The sequence below is a fragment of the Protopterus annectens genome, chromosome 1.part2, assembly GCF_019279795.1.
Source record: "Protopterus annectens isolate FY-2018-M chromosome 1.part2, PAN1.0, whole genome shotgun sequence".
NCBI classification, from domain to species: domain Eukaryota; kingdom Metazoa; phylum Chordata; order Ceratodontiformes; family Protopteridae; genus Protopterus; species Protopterus annectens.
The window spans coordinates 561,342,847-561,362,802 of record NC_056727.1 but is presented as its reverse complement, the minus strand read 5'-3'; the positions used below and the strand labels follow the sequence as shown (position 1 = coordinate 561,362,802).

Sequence of the window (19,956 nt, the reverse complement as noted above, 5' to 3'; positions counted from 1 at the left end):
CGCAAATAACTTTTGCTATATCTTATATCAAAATGTTACAGAAAATATAAAATAAGAAACTATAAGACAATAACTGCATGGAGTTTTATACCCTCACTGTCCTGTACTTCTGTCCAACATAGAGAAAAGGTATTTTGCTAGGATTGGCAAAACAAGGTAGGCCACCATGATTTTTTTTAGCTCTGAGAACAGAACTGATTAGTCATATTTTTTGTCAATGCCTTTGAAAGTCTACATGGAAATGTTATACTGAAAAGCCATCTGTTTAAATTTACCCTGAGCTCATTTTTGGGGTTAACCATACAAAGCGATTCTGCAGTTCAGCTGGAGACGACACAATTTAAGGAGAGCAGTCTCAGCAGAATAATGAAGTTCTGGTATTGGTAGCAGATGCTGTAGCCATGACAAAGACCAATGCTCAGGTCTCAATCATCCTACATTATAGAGTGGTAATACAACAACCCAAAAGGGAAAGGAGAAAACAAGGTTAAACATTACAAGGCATTGCACAACAAGGGGAACTAGAATTGCTGTAGTCCTGTCTGTGTGCAGAGCATCAACACTAGTAAGGGAATGACAGCGAGCTTGTGGTATTGTTGGTGAAAGGAGTCCATCCACTAACCTCATGCGCAAAAATGCAAAAAAGGGTTTGAGTGTCACTTTGATAGTGACAATCAAGAGACAGGGTTCACACCAGTGAGTGGCTACAGCTGTTCTCACATACCACACACGTATACCTTTGACCAATTTGGAATGTCCAAGTCACCTATTGCATGTCTTTGGAATGTGGGAGGAAACAGAAGCACTCAAAAAACCCACAAAAACAAGGGGAGAACAAGCACATTATTACACACAGAAGGAACCCCAGCCGAGAACTGAACTAGAGAACCTCTTGCTGTGAGGTGACACACTGGTGAAAAGGGTGTAGAAAGAAAAGTGGTAGAAGAGAATTAAGTAAACCTGCGAGTCACTAAGGCATTCCTATGGTAAGATCGTGCTGTGCGATATACCGCTGAAGTGGTGACTTACAGGTGGCCAAGTCGTATGCTGCACAGAGCTCTGACATTAATTTATCAGCAACTTGCAGATGAAGAAGAGGGAAATAATGCATTATTAGAAGAATCAGTATGAGATGCAGAAAAAGTACAACACAGTCAAAAAGACTAATCATTAAAAATGTTTCAAATCACAACAGATATAAAATGTCCAACACAAGCACAGAAAGAAAGATAGTTATGCAGGTGATGACCATAGACCTCAACAATGACGTAGCTTACTAGCATTGTAAGTACTTAAATACATCACTTCCATTCACTTTTTTCTCCCACTCAAGGGCACTTTTAACATCACCATCACAATTTGGCTGGTAGACCATTTCATTAACACACCTCATTTCCTGAGAAAGCTTATTAGTCTTCACTCATTCTTCATCCAGCCTTATGTTTTTGATTTTTCAAGGTACACCACTTCTGCACCATTTATTTTTGTCCTAGTTCATTCTGCATTTCTGCCTTTCCAGACCCAGCTTCCCCTATAGGCCTACATAACTATTGCTTGCTGGTACTGATGGAAGCTATTGCTCAATCACAGTGCTTAACCTAGTAACATGATTCTAATTCTTACCAGCTAAGTCCCTAACACCCAGTGAAGATGCATCTCCAGATATCATTTTGTCACAGTACAAATAGGATAAGACTGAGCTGTTTTTCCATTTACTTTTGTGAGCGGGCAGATGCATACACTGACTGCCTTATACACCTGCATGTTGAAAAATCGGACAAGTACCATTCTTGTCTGGCATACTATGCAAGTCAAGTTAGCTAACCATCCCTCAGGCTTGTTGGCTGTTGGTGAAGCACCCTCCAAGAGGAAAAAACGCTGAGAGAAGAAGGGAGCCACTTTTGAGATTTTAAGTATTTTTTCTCTGTTTATTTGCTAAGTTTTTCTGCATAGCTGCCTAGCTTGAGCATTTTCTGGCTTGTTAAACTTGATTTCTGTATTAGTAGCTGTATTTAGAGCACAACCAAAAGCTGTTTGCTGAATTTCCTGTTTGCACTTAATTTTAAATCGTTTTTTTCTTAAAACTTGCATATTTTCTGTCCTTGACCTAGCACTCTTGTGTGGGGTCATTTACTGCACTGTTATAACTTGATATTACTTGTGAACCTCTGCTTTCTCTGTAAAAAACAAAAACAAAAAAAATCTTGCTTTTTTCCCACTTTTCTGAGAGTTAAAAAAGTTCAGTTACAGGCTTGGTGTTCCTGAACTGTTTGAAAGTTTCTGTGAGGCCATTTTGCATGGGCTGAAGGAGGGTCTCTCTGTTCATCAGTGGCAGTGACTAACATTGAGCAGCTTCCCTGCCCCCGTAGAGGTGGTTACTGACTTGAAACTGTAGTTTTATTGGCCACTAGGGGTCATTTCCATAACTCCTTCATCTTCCTCTCTTAAAACCTAGTTGCCTCGTGGTTTGAGCATCTTTTCAGGCTTGTTGGCTGTTGGTGAAGCACCCTCCAAGAGGAAAAACGCTGAGAGAAGAAGGGAGCCACTTTTGAGATTTTAAGTATTTTTCTCTGTTTATTTGCTAAGTTTTTCTGCATAGCTGCCTAGCTTGAGCATTTTCTGGCTTGTTAAACTTGATTTCTGTATTAGTAGCTGTATTTAGAGCACAACCAAAAGCTGTTTGCTGAATTTCCTGTTTGCACTTAATTTTAAATCGTTTTTTCTTAAAACTTGCATATTTTCTGTCCTTGACCTAGCACTCTTGTGTGGGGTCATTTACTGCACTGTTATAACTTGATATTACTTGTGAACCTCTGCTATCTCTGTAAAAACAAAAACAAAAAAATCTTGCTTTTTCCCACTTTTCTGAGAGTTAAAAAAGTTCAGTTACAGGCTTGCTGTTCCTAAACTGTTTGAAAGTTTCTGTGAGGCCATTTTTGCTTGGGCTGAAGGAGGGTCTCTCTGTTCATCAGTGGCAGTGACTAACATTGAGCAGCTTCCCTGCCCCCCGTAGAGGTGGTTACTGACTTGAAACTGTAGTTTTATTTTCCCTTTTGGGTCTATTCCTGCTTCTTTCCAGCCCCTGCTATCAAGCACGCTTTAACGTGCTTTAGAGCGGAGTTGCCACTAGAGCAGCATCGGGCAGCGCCGGTTAAACAAGGTTAAACTCTTTCTGGCTCCAGAAAGTCTGTTCTTCAATGTTTGCCTTAGAACTGCTCTGTTAGGAACCTAAACAGTTTACACCTACACTAAAAAGTGCAGCACTTGTTCCAGATAGCTTTTTCTTCTCAAGCTCAGCACTTGTCTTATAAGCATATCCCTTGTCTTATAAGCATTCTCTTTGCAGGTCAAGCACTCCTATATTATACAAATCTCTCACTAGCAAAACCCCCCAGGAGTGCCCACTTCCCTGCTAAGCCCACTACTTTTCTGTCTCATACCAACTCATAATTCTTTCTAGCATGTCGAAGGGTCAGATGCTGGCGTCCTCTCCTGCCCATTTGGTGAATCTGGGAATTCTGAGACAATGTTACAATTGCCTCATGTACACGGACAACCATCTCCTCCTCCCATGTAACACTAACACTTGTGAGAGATGCAGCTATTTAGCCAGACTGGAGGCTGAGCTCTCTCAACTCAGGACTGGCAAGACCAGGGAGGAGGAGAAGGCAACTACACACACCACAATACCAGTCTCACATAACTCAACCACACCACTGAATCAAACACATAAACACACTAAGACATACTCGAGGCTCTGAGTAAAATTTACCTAAACAGCAGAGGCCTCCAAAGCAGACACCCAAGCAACTGCAAACTCAATACACCACACAAACAACACATAAACAACAAAATCAGTGTGCAAAGCAGTCACTGCCCTTAAGGCCAAATACAACACCAAACATACTTGTCATAGGTGACTCCATAGTCAGACACACTGACGTCCCGCTCACCAGACTGAGTAAGGAGAAGGTCACAGTAAGCTGCCTGTCGGGTGCTAGAATCCGCCACATAACACAAGCACTCAGGTCTCTCAACAGCAGGTACAAGTATGACTCAGTCATTGTCCACGCTGGTGTCAACGACCTGAGACGTACCTCCTTGGACTACATGAAAAGAGACATTGAGGAGCTCTCTGATTATGTAGCCCAGGCAGGTATGACCCTGACCTTGAGCAGTATCCTACCTTCACCTAGAATGATGCCACAATACAGTGATAAGATGATCAGCTTTAATAATTGGCTTAAATTCTGGTGTCATTCAAAGGGGATCCAATGTCTGTCTGCCTGGGATGACATGCTGGACAAGCCACGCTGCTTCGCAAGGGACGGCTTGCACCTGTCACCCCTAGGCTTCCGGATATTGGCAAAGGCTCTTGCCACCCCCATAGTGCCTTTTTAGGCAAGGCTCAAATTCTAAACCTACCACCCTAGAACACAAAAAGTAAAAACTAAGGGTAATGCTGCTCAATGCCAGAAGTCTCAATCTCAAGATGCACGCACTCGAGGCCCTTCTCAGTATGGAGAACATCGATGTCTGTGCTGTGACAGAAACCTGTTTCAAGGCTCCTGAGAGCACCCCAGCACTAGCAGGTTTCACCTCATATCATGCGTTCCGCCCCAAAATCCGGACAACACCAAGAAAGGAGGGGGTGTCCATATTCATAAAGGACACCCACACCTCAAGGTTGGTGGCAACGCACGATGCATCGGAGACCATCCAGGTGCAATTAACCATAGGCAAGACTGCTCTGCAATTTGTAGCATGTTACAGGCCACCCTCTCAAACTCAGGAACCTCACATGGCCTTCCTGAAAACAATGGAGGGATAAATGTATCTCCAAACACCATCATACTAGGTGACTTCAACTACCCTAATATAGACTGGGAACACTACTCAAGCCCAAACACTCTAGCCCAAAGGTTCCTGGAGTTCATAAACTCAAATGCCATGGAACAACTAGTCACCATCCCCACAAGAGGAGAAAACATACTTGATCTCATCATCACGAACATGGGATCACAATGTTCAACACCGGAAGTATACCCCTCACTGGTGAGATCAGATCATAAACTAATCTCGCTGGAGGTCCTCATCCCGCCCCACCTGAAACAAAAAGACCACAGTGAAAAACTTCTCAAAAGCCAACTTCACACTTCTAAAAACTAGTGTGGTCTCCTTTAAGGCCCCTGAGCCAGTGGTAAACATTACTCAAACCGCTGAATCACTTACAAATGCCTTCTACCAGCACCTACAGGACTGCATGGATCAGGCAATCCCAAACAAAACTAAGACTCTTTGTACCAAAGGCAAGCGTCCAGTCTGGTGGACCCCAGCCATAAACAAGCTCTACAACAAAAGGAGGAAGCTACTACAAGATAGAGCAAAATCCTTGAAAGGTAAGACACCTTTGATCATTATAAGTAAAAAACTAAGAGCTCTCATAAAATCATCCAAGGCAAATTTTGAGAGAAAAATTGCCAAGGATTCAAAAGACAATCATAAGGCCTTCTTTAGCTATGTTAGAAACCTAGGAGGAAACTCCCAGATATGCTCAGAATTAGTTCAAAATGATGTGAAGATTACTGAACTTACACACATTGCCAACATACTGGCTGACAGGTTCAGTGCAAACTTCTCCCCTCCCCAAAAGGAGAGATATCTATACCAGAGGATTGTAGCCCCCAAACATCTCCAACGCCCAGGTGAGAACTGCTCTCTCCAAAGCAAAAACACAGCATCCATGGGACCGGATGGTGTCCCCGGCTGTGTGCTCCATGAACTCAATGAGGAATTAAACCCGCAGTTAGGACAGCTGTTTAATCTTAGCCTCACCTCAGGATACGCACCCAAGGAGTGGCGCCGGCGACTGTGGTCCCACTTCACAAGGCGGTGCCTCCACCGACCCTGGAAATTACCGTCCCATTAGCTTGACAAGCCTTATCTGCAAAGCCATGGAGAGGATCATAATGGAACTCATAAATAAAGACATAGGGAACTTGCAGACTTTGGATCCAACCCAGTTTGGCTTTGTCAAAGGCAGATCATGCCTTTTAAACTTGGTTGACTTTTTCGAGACAGTCACCAAGGCCATTGATGAGGGAAAGGCAGTCCATACAGCCTACCTTGACCTGGCAAAGGCCTTCGACACAATACCCCACTCGGGTATCATCAAAAAACTCATCAGCTTGAATGTAAACCCATACATCACAAGATGGGTTGCAAACTGGCTAAGTGACAGAACCCACAGGGTCAGAGTTGCTGGAGCCATGTCAGACTCAAAGCCTTCACAAGTGGTGTCCCACAGGGCTCAGTCCTGGGTCCACTCTTGTTCGGCATCTACTTTTCTGAAGTACAAGCAAACACAGGAGGGTTATGGCTGACAAAGTTTGCAGATGACTGCAAACTGGGCCATAGTCGAAAACACATCTGACACAGATATCCTTCAGAAGGGCCTCACAGAAACGGATAACTGGTGCCAGAGCCATGGCCTAAAGTTAAATGCCAAGAAATGCATAGTCATACCCTTCGGGAAAAACAAGGTTACCCCTAGCTACCATATAGGTGGCAATCCACTGAGCACAGAAGAAGTCATCAGGGATCTGGGGACCCAGGTTGACAGTAGCCTTCGTTTGACACTCATGTTGCTAAAGTAGTTAGGAAAACCTTCTACATTGCCCACCTGATCATGAAGGGATTCACATCTAGATCAAGGGAGGTCATCGCCCCTGAACTCATCACTCATTAGACCTATGATTGAGTACAATGCCCCATTCGAATGTATCTGACCAGACACCTGCAGCAGCTGGAAAGGCCCCAAAAGTTCCTCACCAAAAGGATAAAGGGTCTCAAAAATATGTCTTATGCTGCCCGACTGAAAGAACTCCAGCTCTATTCAGTCTCATACCGCTTGCTCAGAGGTGACCTGTGCCTGACATATAAGGCCATGTCAAACCCTGATTTGATGAATATGCTTCACCTCAGAAAATCTAGATCCCTCAGAACCACAAGGGCGGGAGACTTAAACCTTGACACGGTTATTAATAGAACATGCTGGAGGGACAGATTCATCACCCAGAGACTCCCTATGCTGTGGAACAAAATCCCGGTACATGTGAGGCAGAGCACCTCGCTGGCCTTGTTCAAGAGGAATCTTGACCAATGGATGGGGGATCGCAGATATACCCCAGGGATTACTTCAGTGTCACTGCTTGACAGAGGCACAGCAAAATAATAGGCATAGTTTTATTCAAACTAAAGGGGTGGCGAAAGCCAAATAACTATGGGCTAGGCTTATAAATGCCCTTGGGCAGATAGCCTAGTATGAACCTATGAACCTATGAACGTATCTGCATGGGTGATGCTGATGCAAGAAATCAAATCGATGTAACACAGAACTCATATCTGGATTATACACTTAAGACAATACAGGAAAAGCAGTGTTCAAATATATTGACAAACTTCAACTTTAAACATGCTTTAATAATAAATCTAAAAAAAAAATCAACAGAAACAGCAACATTAGTGAAACTAGTATTTATGGCTCTGTAGGTTTGCAGAGTAGCTGAATTAAACTGAAATAGGGTGGGCACTCAGGCTCAACCTACTGGAAAATAACCAGCGTACATTAGGTAGAATGTTTAACTTCATAATATGAACAAGCTGATATAAACTGTGATGCCCCTGCCCAGTAATCAAGGAGCCTCACTCCTCACCACTAACACCAGTGAGGGACGTGCACATTGGGGGGATGACAATTACACACACACAGTAAAGTACAATTTCCCTTAAGAGCACACAGTGATCACAGTCAGTCTGGGGCTGGTTTCTCCCTTTCTCTCTAGATCCCCAATAAGACTCCCCACTGCCACAGCTATAGGGTACAGATCTTAGCCTAGTTGTCAAGCCAAAACCTCCAGCACCCTCTCTTGCCAGCCAGTGCTTCATGTCCCTGCCCAAGTAGCTGACACACACACTAAGATAGGAGTTATATACAACACACAGACACTCCTGGGGAAGGCTGGCAGAGGTTCTCCAGCTATGCACCCTCCTGCCAGGCTATAAGGTAGCAATCACTGCCACCAACTACTCTTAACAGCTAATAATAAGGCCCTTCCCAAAGGGTGACCAATTTCACTGTGTAATATTACTGTTATCCAAATAGTAAGTGTGACCCATGACCCAGGGCTAAAGCTATTGGAGTGGCTTGGACAGTATCAGCAAATACTCTCATGTACTCTAAGAGCTTAAATTACCTTTGCACAAAACAGCCACAGTTGAAAGGTTTAAAAATATTTAATAATAAATAAAAAAAACACAGGACAATACTTATTACTTCAACACAATGACATTACAGAGATCAGAAATCACAAATACAGAAAACAACTAGACTAATATGGCTAAATTTCTATCTAACTCTAAGGGAAATACTAAGATCTAAGACCCTACTTACAGAGCAAAGGCAGAGTGCTGGCAAGTTGATGTGTTCAGGTTCAGACAAAATCCAAAATGCTTAATTCTCTCTGAGAAAGTCTTAAATTGATAACACAGTACTGCCGAGTCATTTCACATTACATTCTTGACACTTCTCTGGTTCCCAGGATAACAAACTCAAAATGTATATTACTTAGTAAGCTGCACCTGGCCAGGAAGCCACATCAATAAAATACATTATACATGTAAAATCTTAGTAATTATCGCTCAAATCAAGACAATAGAATTAATTTCCTGGACAAGACATCCTGTCTCCGAGCTTGAGATCAGTCAGTCATACACTGCTTGACTTATCAGCTTTCTCCCAGTAGAGTGCACTGTAGTTCCATTTTTAAAGTTCAGTACAACATATAGTTTAATCATAATAGAAGAGTTGGTGGTTGTATTGTATTTAATCATAATATATAGCTCTCTTTACATTTGTAAACCAAGCTTGTGGATTATATTAATATTTACAAATGTCAAAATTTTGTAAATAATTCTATCTAGCTAGGCTGGCAGCCTTCACATAAACTTATAATTTTGCAAAACATGAATTATTCAGAAAGGCTTCAGAAAATGCCATTATATTTTGTTTATTATAGGTTGCTTAGATGTGACCTCTAACGTTATTATATTCAGTTTCTTAGATGTGACATCTGCCTGGCAGATATGGCAATATCCAATACAGTTCTGTTTGAAAGTCTATTTCTGGAGCATACTGTTTGGGAAGCTAACACTAGATCAGGGAATTTAATACTAAAATAAATATATCTAATACAAAACAGTGACAGAAAAGTTGCAAGACAATTCCCTTGATTATGGCAGATGCCTCCACTTATCACCGGGCGAAGCTAGTCATTAACATACTTCAAAAATAATCTTAATATTATATATACATCTGTATCTATATCTGTGTGTGTAATCAAGTCAGTCAACCACACAAACGTCAACTGGTTTGCAGGGGGTAGGAAAGTGAGGGAATGCAGAACTGTGCAAATGAAGCTTGACTGACTGATGAGTGGATGCATTTATGATAGGTATGGTTTCACTGGATAGGAAGTTTTAGCATCTATGTTAATTTATACTGTAGAAAGTGTTATTTGAATACGGTGCTCTTGGTTTTGTTTACTGTTTGTGATGGGGAATATGGGCATGATTGTGGTACAATGGGGATTGAAAAATACCCTTTTCCCAGTGTTGTGCGCAATCCCGGAGTGGTTGTATACAAAGTAGAAGGGATGTGGGGGGCTGCAGGGAGTATACCCCCTCTGCTTGGTTTTGGTCTTATGTGATATTCTCTCTCAGTTAAAATCCCCAAGTCTGTACTCTAATGGTCCAGAGTACTGGGGAGAAATCAGAATGTAGGGCATATGCATATTTTGTATAGCTTTGCTGTAGGTGCAGAATGTGTGATTGGCTAACTATGATGCATTCCACCTACCAACAATATAATTATCATCATTTAATGACCCTATTTTAGTGCACAACAGTATCCAGGGCCATGCCACACTGTGCAACATCAGATTACTGGCTTGCTAGCATACACTGAAAAGCAACATTTCAAGAGAGGCTCCTCTTCCCAGGACAGAGATAGCAAAGGGAGTAAAAAAATGAAAAGAAAGAAATGGCCATTATTCAAAAAGTTGTACTCATAAAAGCTAGAGCTTCATTAAACAGGATAATATGAGTTAGAGCACACACTAGCTAGCCAATGATGGTTTACACCTGAAGACAGTCGGAAGAGGATGTTAAGTAGGAACATTTTGGATGCATTGCTAGGGCATGCACATTTTCCAAGGGGTAAGCTACATTAAAAGTCAAATATAACAGATCAATGTATGCTACTTTTCACCAATATAAAAAGTATCAATAAGAAGGTTCCCTTGTTACAGGAAAAGATTAACATCACAAATCCTTTTATTATGGCTATTACTGAAACCTGGGCAAGTGATACGGACTGACTCCCTCATTTTTCCGGTTATAAATCCTTTCATAGTTTTTGGAGAAGTCAAAAAGTATGAGGTACTGGTATTACTATTGCATTAGGGAAACATTTGATATAAATTAAATATTTTGTTTCAAGGATAAAGTAAACTCTGATCAACTGTGTTGCTACAGCAGTGAAGTTACATGATCCAAATATAAAAACCACAAGAATCAGCACGCTGAATCTCATAAAAAGCCGATTTAATTAACTTTCAGGACATTCTCCCTTCATCAGATCGTCCCTACTACATTTCCTATGTCCTTTTATACAAAAGTCATATTGAATCAGATTCAATGTGGAAGCCTACGCCCTTTCAATACTGATTTTAAAGGGACAAGTCCATTTAATCCTGGAAATCTGTCAGCTCGAAGTTCTGCTATTCAGTATACTTCAGACCTTTCAATGTAATTTGTAAAATCACCACCCCTACAGTTCTTCTGTATAAATAGCACCACAAATAGAAAGCAGTGGTCAAGATTATCTTTTATATGATTATAGAGTGCATTATGTTTCATCTTTAGTCTGAGGTCATTAAGGTGTTGTAGAATCTGGTCTTTCAGTTGGCAGTTGGTTTTCCCAACATAAAAACATGTGCAGAGTGTGCCATAAAAATGTGTGCATAGAGTGCACCTAGCTAAATAGATAACATTTTCAGTATGGCAATATGCATATAAGCAAGGACAATATACTTTCATAGATGATGGAGTTTAAATGCATTATCAGAACGTATTGATGTGCATGTTTTACAATGCCTGCATGGAAAAGTACGAATTCTTCCTGTTGATTTTGGTTTCACCCAATGGGAGGAGCATGCAATAGTTAATGAGATTAATAGATGGAGAGAGCATTATATTTTATCGGAGGTTTGTGGACGACAATTTCTTCCTTTGGGCTGATAATATGGAACAGCTTAACATCTTCATTCGATATCTTGAGGATAGTACCTCCTTTTTGAAGTTCACTGCAGATATATCTCATATATGCATAGATTTTCTGGATGTTAAATTAACTTTGCAGCATGGAAACCATATAGGCACCTCTGTGTTTAGGAAATCATGCAGAAAAAACACAATGTTAGCAAATGATAGTATGCATCCTAGACATATTTTTGACAATATTATCAAAGGGCAAGCATTAAGGGTCTCTAGACTTTGTACTAATGATGAACTTTACTTTAAAAAGACTGATTTACTGGCCTCATGTCTTATGAGACAGGGATAACACAAAGAAAATGTTGAAATTATGACAAATAAGAAATTAAGGAAAATCTGTGGGAGACCATGCACCTGTCCCTTTAAAACTGGTATTGAAGGGGCGTAGGCTTCCACAAAGAATCTGATTGGATATGACTTTTGTATAAAAGGATGTAAGAAATGTAGTATGGACAATCTGAGGAAGGGAGAATTTCCTGAAAGCACTTATCCTATTTTATACTTTTTTACTTCATTTGGTGTTTTTGTTCTTGTTAATTAAACCACCATCTTTTTATGAGATTCAGCATGCTGGTTCTTGTGTTTTTTTATCTTTGGATCATATAACTTGCCCTACCACACACTGCACCTTTTGTTCTCATAGGGATATTTTGTTTGCAGACAGCAGTGAAGTTGGTAGCTAGAATCACATGCACTGCATAGATATATACAAGAATCCCAAAGCTGGTTCGATTGATGTGAAGAACTGACTGACCTATTGATCTTAAATTTAGTAGGGACATGGTGGAACTGGATTGATTATTCTTGTTGTAAAAAATAATTTACTATATTTTACATAACGACTGTAAACACATAGTAACAAAACCTACAAAGGGGAAAACTATGCTTGATATTTTATATATTCCTAACATTTAATGGCTTGGACCATCTGATTTTTACCACTAAGTGGTAGCGCTTCATAAAACACTGGCATTTAATCTCACAATTTCTAAACCATGTACACGACCACTTTATAGGACATGTAAGTCTGTTTTAGAGCTTGAGTACAAGAAAGACAGATAAGTCATAAGAGACTAGCAAGGCTACAATTTATTGAAGGAAAAATGCATACTAAATGTGGGAGCTTTTTGCATATAAATTACTCCATTATAAAAGGAGAAAGCATTGTAGGACCTGGAATAAGAGCATTGTTTCAAGAGGTTACTAGAATAAAGAGATTCATGAATCACTAAAACACAGAATTAAATTACCAAGGAAGTAAAGAATATATGTCACTAAAATCTTAGATAAATAGACTTGAAATGATAGCAAATTTATGGTAAGAGTCAACCAGAAAAGGTCTGAAGAAAACTTGGTAAGGCGTACTTAGTAACCAAAAAAATCTACAAGTGTAAATGGTAGGAAACAAGATGTTACTTGTACAAAATTGAAATATGACAGAATTAGGGTCAGGGAACCCCACAGGACTGCAGGTTTTTTACTAATTATCTTAACATTGCTGTATGGAAGTGAAGCTATGAGACTGGACTTGATGCGAAACAGCAATCTTGTTAAGTATGGTATTTCACATTTGGACTGGATTGCAATACTTAAGAGATTAGGTTTTAACAAAGTCTTATTATTAGTAAAGATTTGAAATGTGACAGACTTATTAATGCCATTATTCTTTTTAACTCTGTTTATAAATACCTGAGGATTGGAAGACTGCAATGTTTAAAAGTATTTAAAAGGTAAGAAAAGCATCCATCTTGTTAACAATTATAGGCCATTAAGTTTACTTTCAAGCACAGACGCGTTATAAAAAGGTTACTAATGCATAAACTATTAGCTGAACTGAATAATTTGAAGTATATTAATATCTAGTGACATGTCTGTATTAGAGCCAGATCAATGATATTTTGTAACTTTTTTCAACAATATAAAGATCTACAAACTGGGTACGATGAAAAACACAAAACAAACTTGGAAAATAAAGTATGAACATGACCTGGATACACTCCAAAAAAATTATTTATTCACAAATAAAGTAAGCGCTTTCGTACAGGATAGTACCTGTACTTCTTCAGACAAGACAAGACAATAGTGAATGCAAGACCTTATATACACTCTCCCAAAATGTAAATCTAATGAGCTCTATCACATGGTCAACTAAACATTAAATTAAAGACCTAGCTTGGAATAATATAAGAAAATCATTAGAAAATACATTGAAAAATACATTGAAAAATACCTCAGAAGTGTACATTAGAAGTATATTGGAAAAGTAGCCACCAACACCTGGTAAAAATATTAAACAATACTTATGACTGAAAAATGAATAAATATTCATAAATGAGATAAGAAATAGATAAAAAATAGACAAAAAAAATGAATAAAAAAAGACTTCAAAAAACTTTCTTATGCACCATAAGAATGTTAAAATTCATCTATTTGAATATAAATACCTTGTAAAAATAGCAACATAGACGAATACACAAAATAAACAATTTAAACAATCTAAAATACTGACCAAAAAAAAAAAAAAAAAAAAAAAAAAAATTATATATATATATATATATATATATATATATATATATATATATATATATATATATATATATATATATATATATATATATATAAACACTTTATAACCTCGAATTACTGAAATGTAGAATTTCAGTATCTCGAGACTATAAAGCCGAATGTTAAAAATAGCGAAAGGTCATAATCGCGAACTCGAATATATGTCGAATTCGCGGTTATGACCTTATGCTGCATAATGTCCGGGATTGTGTTTTGATGGTGCGCGGTGCCGTGTGTGGATGCAGGCGTTATGTCAGGTAAGTGTTTTCTAAGGGTTTTGAGTGGGAGTTAGAGTGTGTGTGAGTGTGCTGATGTGTTTGATGTGTGTGTGAGGGGTCGGAGAATGTGCGTGTGTGAGTAGGCTTTTGTTTTATGTTTGTGCGATCTCAGAGTTAGTAAGTAGGGGGGGTGGGGGGTGCAGCCCCCACATGGGGGTGCAGGGGGGCTTGCCCCCTGCTTATGTGTGTATGAGTTGTGTATGTGTGTAGTTTTGTTTGTTTATGTTGTGTTGTGGTATAATGTGTGCGGTTTTTTTGGTGTTGTGAATTTCGCATTTTTTTTTGTGTCGGTGTTTTGTGGATTCGGTTTTATAGTCTCGAGATACTGAAATTCGATATTTTAGTATTTCGAGGTTATAAAGTGAATCTATATTTTATATATATATATATATATATATATATATATATATATATATATATATATATATATATATATATATCTATATCTATATCTATATATATATATATATATATATATATATATATATATATATATATATATATCTCAAGGAAAATGAAGACCTTTATCTTATAAGGCTCCAAGCTATGGAGCACATTTCTCTGGGTGCCTAAATGTATTACATCTTAGCTGCCACAACAATTCACATTTCTCCAATTTCAGAGAGGTGGGACCACCTCTAATATTCGTGTCAACTGCATCAATAACCCTAAATTCAAAAAAATGTTCTGGTGAATTAATAAGCCCCAGGATTCACTAACCTTTCGTGTAAGACCAAGTTAGTCTTACAAGGAAACTGCAGCCTAAGAGTAAGACATCAGCGTGCCATGCATATTCATGAGGGCGCGCTGCCCAACTCCAAGGCTAACATGGAGCGTGCACGAGTGCAGGGGGCGTGTCGGAATGCCGAGCAGTCCAAAAATCCACGCCCCTGTAAGTCTCTCAATTGGGAAATGTCAACTGACATGAGCGAGTCCACTCAAATGTGTACATACCCACTACACTCCCCCACATTCTAAACCCCTGTACAATTATAAAATGTAAAACTTTTATTTTTTTTTTTTTTTTTTTAGTATTCCTGATATAGCTGCCCATATTTGTGTGGGTTTGCCCATTGCTTAGCTACAGTTAGCAGTTTAGACATCGAAGAGGATAATAAGAAACTTATATGCAAATTAAGCCAAATAGCAATAGCGTAGTGGTAGAGTATTTGCACAAAGAGGAGGCATTCCCGGTTTGAGTCCCACCACTCCCTTTTCTATTTTCCATTGGAAACCTGTATATAAAAATAATTCCTGACATTTATCTTTTAAATTTTAGTAAAAAGCGTTGAAATGGCCTATGTAGTAGTGAACGATATATATATATATATATACATATATATATATATATATATATATTTATATATATATATACACATACACAAGAAGGCAAAATGGTTATGTATACTAATGAATGCATAAGTAACATATCTTAAGCAATGTGAAGCACTGCTAAGCAAAGTTTACCAGTATTAAGCACATTTAAGTATAATTGCTCATAGCTTAGCACTGCTTTAACTAGCGCAACGGCTTTGCGCGTAGCTGTGCATCGCGCCAACTAGCGCAAACAAAACATGTTTGCACGTAGCTGCGCACTGCTCTAACTAGCGCCACGTCGGGCAACGTAGAGCAACGTTGGGCAAAGTTGAGCAAAGTCGGCTAAACACAGCCACACCTCCTAGCCGGTCTGGCCAGTAGTAAAATAAAAAGCAATGACAGGCCTCGAACCCAGGATACTGTGCACCATAATCACAGTACTAAATCACTAAGCCATGACAGCTTTTCATATGCATGCACTTTCAACACACACATACATATCAATGGAAATTTACCCATTGCTAAGCAGGTGTGCTTTCAGCTGAGAATTTTCAAAACCGGCCAATCACAAATAAGTGCGGGAAATGAGGCATATTTAAGCTCCATAGGCGGGAATATTTGCCATAACTGGTTGTAGCTCCCATCTGCAGTCAGCATGGCCTGTGTTGGAGAGGGCTCTCGATTTTGAGCGCAACGTTGGGGCATCGAGGAGTCAAAAGTAATGGTTTGGCTCCTCATCCATAGTCATGATGACAGCCATAGTCATGATGACAGACTCCTGCAGGGCCAGTTCCAGGGCACCCAGTACAAAGCAGAGGCCTGGAACAGTCTAGCTCATGATCTCACTAGTGCCACAGGTATCCCTCAGACTGGTGAGCAGGTCAGACACCACTACTCAGACCTGAAGAGATGCAAGGAGGACCGACTGAACCTGTGTACACAGGAGGCCATTGGGATGGAAAATGCCCCACTACTGAGTAGATAGCCATGGAATGAAGTATGCAAGAATTGCTATTTTAGTCTATATTATGGATAGGTATGTCTCAATATCACTTCATTTACTTCACAGCTGCAGATGCTCTTGCTGCGAATCAGCAAGCCTATGCAGATAGGCTGCGCCACCAGGCAGGTTAGTAATTATTCTGCATGTATAGTTATATAAAATAAGTGAGAGAGCCTGAAAAAAGTGTTGTAGCCCAATATAATAAATCTTGAATAACTTCTTTGCATGTACTGTTATATAAAATAAGAGCCTGAAAAAGAGTGTTGTAACCCATTAATAAAGGTATAATACGTCTTGAATAAGTCTTCTGCATGCACTGTTATATCAAATAAATGAGAGAGCCTCTAGAAAAGTGTGTTATGTAATTAATAAAGGTATAATTCCTGGAGTGTGTCCATGTCACTTTCTTCGATATGTTGTACTCATGCATTATAGAAATAGTACTCTTGTATTAAGCGCTGTCAACCCACACTTGGGTAGGCCCATATAAAATGGATGAAGAGAGTGCCAGTAGCCATTAAGCATATATACAGTCCACAACAGCTGGTTCATGGCCGGCATGTACACGTTAATCTGGCACATGAGTAGCTTGTTATCGAGTTCCCCAGAAATGTCAGTGTGCTGCTAGAAATGTAGGGGGCTGTTAAAATACAACTGATAATGTCACCTGAACATATCTAGATATGTAGATATATAAATATAATATATAAATACATAGCAGTAACATCTGCATCCTGGACAATCTGTATGTCAGATACAGATCAGGTATATAAAGAACTAGCAAAACCCATTTCCCAACTTAACGGACATTGCATAGTGTAATAATACATGTAGGGGATATATACCTGCAGTCAATAGGAATGTAGTGTAAACTAAGTATATACACGTTGTTAATGGAGGTATCTTTTTACACCCTACTGTATGTGCATAAACAATGCAATTCCACACCTCAATGGGTATGTCTAATCTCAAAACATTTGTTGGGACATCTGTCCTATTGGTTTATAAATATCTACATTTACTTTGATGCATGTGCCCTGTTCAAATACCACAATCTTGGTGGCCTGTTGCCACCAATCAATCCTGCATGCTGTTGGAATGTCCACTGTTGTTCTATATATGCATGTGTTATGCTTGCTGTTCAACTGTTGGAACTCTGGTGTGCTGGGTTAATGGGAATACTACTGCATGCTGTTACAACTAATTTGGAATGCTGTTGGCTGTTACCAACCCATATTGTCATCAAATCCTCCTAAACATAGAACGTATGGGAAGGCCGGTCCCAGTGGGTTGGCCCTGTGCCACCTTCGGGTGGAAGCACTGCAGGGGATGGGGCTCGTCCCACCCATGCAAGTGTGGCCAGAGGAGGGCCACCTATCACCCTCCAAATGGTCTGGGCTGTGGTGCGTAGGGAGATAGAGAGTTCAGTCACTGATCCTCTACGCCAGCTTGAGGCACAAGTGGCGTGACTCACAAGTGAGCCTGCCCCTCCTATGCAGCCTCCAGCACAGCCACCCTCTGGGCTGTGAAGGTGCAGTGGTGACTGCCCATGGGTAGGAATCTCAGTTCCATTGTTGCCATCTGTGGGCTCATGGGCTTGCGATTTCCAAACATCCTTCCCAGTCAGTGGTGTTCACACACCATGTGTCATATTCCGCCCCTGTATGAATCTTGTTTGTCTTGTCTGTTTACCTCCCCAACCTACCTCCCCAAATATACCTACTTCCCCTACCCCACATTCCACTCTCACCTGAAAAAAAAAAGGGCAATCTGCTCCCAAATAAAATTACTCCCCATACATAGCTGCCCATTTTGCACACATGTCCGCTGGACACAAACTGATATTTAATTGGCAGTACAACATACTTTGTTGTCCTCACCCCTGTCTCAGGGGTGGAAGGTTTCATATTTCCCTCCAAATTTATTGCATATGCACAGCTGTTGCTGTTAAAGAAATGGGCAGCTATGGACCTTCCCTACACCCGTCCTGCACATCCCAAGCTGTTTTCCCTCCTTGTGCCCCTTTTTCACCACTTTCCTATCTCCCCATTTTCTTTTCTTTCAAAGAAATGAGTGCGGGGGTTAGTGGGAGTAAGCACTATTAAGCAGTAGTTAGCGGGTTTGTGCGAGGGTGCGCTTGTGTGCGCTTAGCTAAGCATTGCTAAGCATCGCGCAAACCCGCTTACAACTGCTTAAAAGTGCCTTAGTCACTCTGTATGTCAGGGCCCTTGTTCTGCTCAGCAGCAAAATAAAACATCTCCGTCAGTCTCGAACCCCAGACCTTGGACACACTAGACTGCATGAAGTACCACTAAGCCACTGTAGACATACAACAAGTTGGTGCTGAAATAAATATATCATGCATCAGAATGAGTGAACGTAAAGGAAAAATAGGAATGCCATAACACAAAACTTGTTCTGTGGAACTTTACCAGCAGTTGTTGTGGAATTGCATTACATGACTGTGATAAGAGAATCAGCCATTCTAGCAGGAAATAATGTTACAGCAGCACTTTACAACCCACACACAGTATCATAGCAGGACAAACAGTGGCATATCTGATTAGGGCAGAGGACATACATCCCAACTGTTACTACTTTTCAGGGATGTCCCTGATTTTGAAACATATGTTAGCTGTGTCCCTCTGAAAGTACTGACGTTAGGCATAAAGGTGGGGTATTACACTTAATGAATAATGACAATAATAAGAGTTAGACACCGCATGTACTTCAGAAAATGTGTAGTAATCCATATGCACTGGTTCTCTCGAAGTCTCCACTTAGTGTCTCTATTATTTTGAAGGTGTACCTCACTTTTACCTACCTTTCCCTGACTCTGTTCAAATATGTACCCGAGTGTTTCAGAGGCCTGGCAGAGGCAGAAACACACAGGCATATCAGCTTTTCTACTGTCACACACTGTGCAAATAGCTTTGGAAGGAGTTCCACAAGCATACCCTTATGTAGGAATACAACACTGAAATACCAAAGGAAGTAGTCATGTACAGGTAGCAACTGACTGTAACAATGCCATTGTACCAGTGCTGAAAAGACCTGTGAATTGCACAGACAAAGAATAACAGGCTAACATCTGGCTACCATCTGGACAGGTCCACAGTTGGGAACTATGCAGACAGACTACTTGCCTTGATCCAGCAAGATAACATTCCCACAATAATACATAATGCTCTCTGTACGTCTGCATCCCTACCCAAATGTACAATATACCTGTGTGTTCAGGGTCTACCAAGGATGTAGGTAGGCATACTCAGTACCGGAATTGTCCAGTTTTCATGAGCAGCCTGTGCTAATGTCAACACCAAGAAAGCACAAACTTTTCAGAAGTGAGTACATTGATATTCACAGTATAGCAGTTCACAAACAGTTCATGTGCCAAAA

The 19,956-nt window shown here is 40.1% G+C and overlaps 1 protein-coding gene across 4 annotated transcripts in view; it reads right to left on the bottom strand.

The window, feature by feature from the left end:
• The window catches only part of CST7 (cystatin F), a 193,106-nt gene that overhangs the window by 128,822 nt on the left and 44,328 nt on the right, over positions 1–19,956 (bottom strand). The gene's annotated exons all lie outside the window — the stretch shown is intronic.